The following is a 6673-nucleotide window of genomic DNA, read 5'->3' as shown; positions in this document are numbered from 1 at the left end:
TTATGGACTTGCTCGAGGCCTCAAATCATATCAAACAACGCTAAAACCACGAATCGACCTCCAATCCAAGCTTTACGAACGTTAGAATTTCAAACTTCTACTTCCGATGTTTAAACCTATCAAATCACGTCCGATTGACTTCAAATTTTGCACACAAATTATATTCGACTTTACGGACCTACTCCAACTTCCGGAATTGGATTCCAACCCTGATATCAAAAAGTCCACTTCCGGTCAAACTTCTCAAAAACCTTCAAATTTCTATCTTTAGCCAAATGACTCCAAAATGACCCACGGACCTCCGAATTCACTTCCGTTCGCGCTCCCAACTCCAGAATCACCATACGGAGCTACTCCCTGACTCTGAATCCCAAACGGACATCGATAACCTTGAAATGCACTTCAACTCAAACTTATGAAATTTCTTCCAAAATGCCAACTTCCACAATAGGCGCCAAAACACTCCCGGGTCATCCAAAACCCGACTCGGACATACGCCCAAGTCTGAAATCATCATACGAACCTGCTGGAACCTTCGAACCCTGATTCCGAGGTCGCTTACTCAAAGTTTCGATCTTAGCTAATTCTTTCAACTTAAGGCTTCTTAAATGAGAATTTTCTTTCCAAATCAACTCCGAACTTCCCGAAATTCAATTCCGACCACGCGTACAAGTCATAATACCTGAAATGAAGCTGCTCATGGCCTTAAACTGCTGAACGGCGCGCTAGAGCTCAAAACGACCGGTCGGGTCGTTACAGAATGAGTTGTCCCTCCAAATGTCATAAACCCGGTTTCACGAGAAAAAGGGGGCGCGACACCAGTGACATAACTTTGTGTCGTCGCAAAGTTGGTAGATACATAATAGTAATATAATTGAGCATAATTTTCAAGAATATATAATGTATATTAGAAAAATACATTTATTTAAATAATTATTTTTATATTACGTGCATAGAATATATATTTTACAACCTTTATTTTCTTTAATTCTGAATAATGTAAATAAATTTTTTAATTTTTGTTGTTTATACTAAAATTATTATTATTAACCAATTATTCAAATAATATTTTTACTATGCTCATTATTTTGTTATTCCAGCATTATAGATGCTTAAATACTTTTTATTTTTTTAATTTATAGATAATATTTATTTATTCTATAGGTAAGTCCATAATATAAAAATCATAATATTAAAAAGTTTAAAAAAATAAAAAGAAGATAAATATTTATAATTTAGAGGGTAAAATAGGTACTTGGCAATCAAAAATTTAGAATCTAGTTGAGTGACCTTCTGAGTGCAATAGGCATAGTTTAGTGACTTTGTTGTTACAAACAAAAGTAAAGTGACTTTAGAAGATAATTTAGGATAGTAGAGTGACCATTTGTATAATGGACTCGGCTTGAAATTATTTAGATAAAACTGGTTGCATTAGACATTATATTTGTCACGACCCAAAATCCACTAAGGGTCGTGATGGCGCCGGACACCACTGTCAGGCAAGCCAACACTATTTAACTAGAGATTTCTCGTTTTAGATATTCCCGAAATCACTTCTTTTATACATTTAAACAATAAATAATAAGTTCCACTGAATGAATACTAATATCTTTAACAACTTCAAAATACTGAACAATCCCATAGACATCCCAGAACCCCGTGTCACAAGTGCATGAGCTATCTCTAGGAAACAATATAATACAACAACTGCCCAAAAAACAAATAGGACAGAAAGTAAATATGGAAATTTGAAAGAGACTCTGCTTGTTGCGGGTCGTCTCGAGAAGTGCAGCTCACCTAAGTCTCCGTATCAACCATGGTGCTACGCCCACTAGGCCGCTAGAGATGCATGTGCATGTGCAATAAAAATGCACAGCAAGTGTAGCATGAGTACGAAAACAACGTGTACTCTGTAAGTATCCCACCTAATCTCGAAGAAGTAGAGATGAGAGGTCGACTTCGACACTTACTAGTGGTCCAATAATGGTACATAAATAATATGACAAATCGAAGATTTATATAAACATGATTGTAATTCAATAGAGTGAAGCAAGTAAACAATTCTTTCTTTTATGTGAAATTCCCAAATTTCCTTTTTCATCATTCATACATATATTCTCAAGCCGGGAAGAAGCAATATCAATTTCAAGGCAAGCAATACAAGCATGCGCAAATCATGCCGAGGACGTACGGACCGATCCAACAGTATTTAAAGTGTGCACTGCCAGAGGGTCAAATGACGCGAACCATAGATGCATCTATTTAATCTACCGAGGCGTTCGGCCCGTTCCACAATAGATAAACACTTTCAAATAGTCAAATCAATAATTCATCAAGGAGCAATTATTCAGGGAAAGGCAAGTTTCTCTTTTAAAAGTCAAGAAATGATATCTAGTCTTTTAGAAAGTCATTTACACGTTCGATATGTTTAAGCATTTTTAAATTTGTCAACAAGGTTGCATTTATTACAAGTAAGCATGTTTTTGGGTCCTAAACTATCCGGACATAAGTCCATCCCTCTCTTCCACGAGCTTCTTGAGCTCGGCCTCACATCGAGCAAGCTCAGTTCGAGACTTGGAAAATGCTTCTCGATGGAGTGTCACGGCCTTCACGACTTAGAACAACAAGGATAAAGCGCAGGCGAAATTTTAAAGGCAGAAACTTATTTGTTTGAAAAACCGCTGGGCCTCATAAAAAATAAACAAAGCATCTAGGTCGGGACCATATTCGACCCCTGCAAGGCACTCTCGAAAGGTATCATTCCCTTCGTGGCTCGTTCCCACGTCGGGAACTCTCATGTTCCGAGCATCTCGGAATTGCCCCTCGGAGAACTCAGGACCAGGCGGCAATTCATCCACATTGATTACCCCAAGTGATCCACTAGGGACATTCTCTTCTCTTTGGAGGGCCTCGAAACCGGGCCCCTCGGTCTCGCCCTCCAAATGACTTCCAAGACGAGGTGCTCTTTTGGTGCCAAATGGCTCGGGGACTTTGCTCGAACTCCCCTCCGAGATCTCTTCGGTTCGAGAATGAACCGCATCAGCCACCATCGGTTCAGCGATATTCGAAGTGTCATCACTTCTTCTTTTCCGAACTACCAACAGGCAGTCGTCATCTTTCCCCTCTTCATCCTCATCCCGAAGGCGTTGGGCCATTTCTGGAGACAGGGCCACGGTGTCGGCCTTAGGCTTTCGAGCCTTGATTTTCTTTGGCTTCAGGGAATTTTCAGGCGACCCCCTCTTTCTTTTCTTTTCCTTGTAGGGCTTTGGGATTTCTTCTTCACCGGGCGGGGGCGGCCGCATAGCAACGACGTCTCCGAGGCCTGCATAAAGATAAAGTAAGTATTTTACTAAGGAGCATAAGAATGCAAACAAGAGAACTCGTCGTGGTTTCTAGCCTCCCATCGGCCCTTGGCCAAGTCACGCCAGCTACGTTCTGCATATGAAGAAGTAGAGGCTAGTTGCCGTACCTAACCTTCGAGGTCTGGAACCGCAGCAGGAAACCAAGCAACAACTACACCATCAGAAAAAGATTAGATCGAGAAAAGGATGAGGTCGAGAAAGAGTAAGGAAAGCAAAATATAAAGTCACTACCGATAAACCTGTACTTATATTTCATGTTCCATTCCTCGGGGAATGGCATCCTCTCAGCGGGAATCGGGTCGGAGGTCCTGATTCGAACAAACCGGCTCATCCATCCTCGGTTCTTGTCCTCATCGATGCTGGAGAAGAGAGATTTCGAGGATCGACATTGCAGCTTTATCAGACCACCTCGATAAAGGAGAGGGTTGTATAACCTGATCAGGTGGTCAAGGGTGAAAGACATCTCCTCGATCAAGCTCGAGAAGTACCTAATTAGGTTGACGATGGGCCATAATGAAGAGTAGATCTGGCCAAGCGTCACCTGGTATTGTTGGAAAAAATCAAGAATCACTGGGTCTATGGGACCCAGAGCTGGATCTACAGGACCCAACATGAACGGGTAGGTATACACGCTTAAGTACCATACGTTATGAGTAGTGATGTCCTCTTCAGGGGAAGGGATCACTACATCTTTGTTCTTCCAGTTGCAGTCTCTTTCACCTGCTCAAGTTCATCTTTGATTATCAAGCAGATGTATCGGGACATGGGCTCACATTGGCCCGATCTCAATACAGGTTTATCGATTTTAAAATCGGAAGTTAGTTCGCTCGGCGGAGGAATACACTCCTTGATACGAGGGTGGCACCACCGCTCTACCTCTGGCTGTCCACGATGATGAAGAAGCTTTTTCTTGTTGAGGGACAGTTTTAGATGTTTTAGCCATGGCGGCTTGTAAGTTCAAGAGAAGAGAAGGAGTAGATGCTGTATTAAGAGAAAATTGAGAGAAGGGTGAACTCAAAAAAGTTGAAGGAGTTAAAGGGATTTTAAGAATGATTTGAGAAGTTTGCAAAAATCGTGAAGTTGGCCTATTTATAGAGGCCGCTCAAGCGTGTTGGGGAAGCCAAATAGCCGACCATCAGCCGCCTCCAATTAATGACCTTGGAAACTATGCGGAAACGACTTTTCAATCACTTTAGTTGCTGGCATCACGAGGTTGACATCATGATCAAGGAATCGAAACATCGAAGATCAAACCGTTTATTATCGTCTTACTCTAAGAAACGCGAGGACTATCTGTATACGAACGAAATCAGGTATGATCAATTTCCCAGGCTCGAGGGGTCGTCTTAAGCCCGAGTTCAGGCAAGGTCGAGTTCGAGCTCGATGGACCAGACTCGAGCTCGAAGGCAAAGTGCAATGCCCGAGGATCGAAATATGATGAGTATCGAAGCCGAGTATGCTCAACCCCGAAATAATATCGTTATGAATTTGTAACAGAATGTGTGAGATTCCTGCCACGCCCCTAAATCATGGCACAAATCACGGAACAGAATTGTACGATTCCGTACTAGGCGGTTAGACAGCTATCCCAATGAGATTCCTTACTCTAAATGGAAATGTACCTTATTTAGAGCTCCCCTATTATATAAAGGGGACCCCAATCATTTCGTAAGCATCATCTAATCATTGGCAAATAATATACTCTCTACTTTTCACTCATTGTTCGTCAAAATTGTCCTTTAACTTTACTGTTCTTGCTTTATTGCTCTTGATTCATCTCGAGGTCACTGAGATCGAGGTCGATATTGTCTAATAACAAGGGTTTGATTTATTCATTTCTTTCATCTATACTTTATACTTCTTGATTATTAATTGGTATTGAACTAAATCATATCTTTAAAATCACAAATCAAATTTAATTTGTTACTCGTATTTTCGAGGTAAACATCTTGATCTTTCCGCAGCGAGATCATTATGAAATTTTTGGTTCTAACATTAAATTCTACTAAGATTATTTCACCTTCCAAAGTATTCTTAATGCATTCTTGATCGCTGTAAAAACCGATGATATACATAGCTCCATCAATACTCCTCCCAACACTAGCGAAGAAAAAAGAGGGCGCACCTTTAATCCTTCTCCATGATTCATCTGAGCCTAGAGTGAAAACCCAATATCGTGTGGGTCTATACCGAGAATGTGTAATCCTCAAAATTTTGTATTTCTTTTTATCTGGTTCGAAACCTAACGAATAGTAGTTGGATGCAAAGTACTTTAGGTACGGGTGATTTGCATCTATACCCTTTTTTGGGTCATGTTTTAACTTGTGCCCGCTTTGCAAAAAAAATTACAAGCGTACCCACTTTTTCGCGTAACTTCAGCATACGGGGCTGAAGTAGCAAAGGCAATCACGCAAAACTTTAACATTCTAGTAGACGGGCCTGAAGTAGCAAAGGCAATACGCTGAGTTTTTTTGTCCTGGATAAGATGCTGAAGTTATATAGTTTATTTGTAAAAACTTCAGCACTAAATAGCTGAAGTTTTTTTGACCTGGATTCATTAGTTTTGTCATAAAAATTTTCAAAAACTTCAGCAGAAGATGCTGAAGTTATTTAGCTCATTTGTAAAAACTTCAGTACTAAAATAGCTGAAGTTTTTTTGTCCTGGATTCATTAATTTTGTCATAAAACTTTTTGAAAAACTTCAGCAGAAAATGCTGAAGTTATTTAGTTCATTTGTAAAAACTTCAGCACTAAAATAGCTGAAGTTTTTCTTGTCCTGGATTCATTAGTTTTGTCATAAAACTTTTTCAAAAACTTCAGCAGAAGATGCTGAAGTTATTTAGTTCATTTGTAAAAACTTCAGCACTAAAATAGCTGAAGTTTTTCTTGTCCTGGATTCATTAGTTTTGTCATAAAACTTTTTCAAAAACTTCAGCAGAAGATGCTGATGTTATTTAGTTCATTTGTAAAAACTTCAGCACCAAATAAGCTGAATTTATTTTTTTTGTCCTGGATAAGCTTTTACAAAAACTTCAGCAGAAAATGCTGAAGTTATTTAGTTCATTTGTAAAAACTTCAGCACTATATAAGCTGAAGATTTTTTGTCCTGGATTCATTAGTTTTGTCATAAAGCTTTTTCAAAAACTTCAGCAGAAGATGCTGAAGTTATTTAGTTCATTTGTAAAAACTTCAGCACTATATAAGTTGAAGTTTTTGAAAAAGACTTTCTAACATACTAGATAAATAATCACCTTATTCTTTCATAGTGTATTACTACTATAAAATAATCAGATTGCCAACAATATCTAAAT

The sequence above is a fragment of the Nicotiana attenuata genome, chromosome 12 (assembly GCF_001879085.1).
Source record: "Nicotiana attenuata strain UT chromosome 12, NIATTr2, whole genome shotgun sequence".
NCBI lineage: Eukaryota > Viridiplantae > Streptophyta > Magnoliopsida > Solanales > Solanaceae > Nicotiana > Nicotiana attenuata.
Note: the sequence above shows the minus strand (reverse complement) of the source record.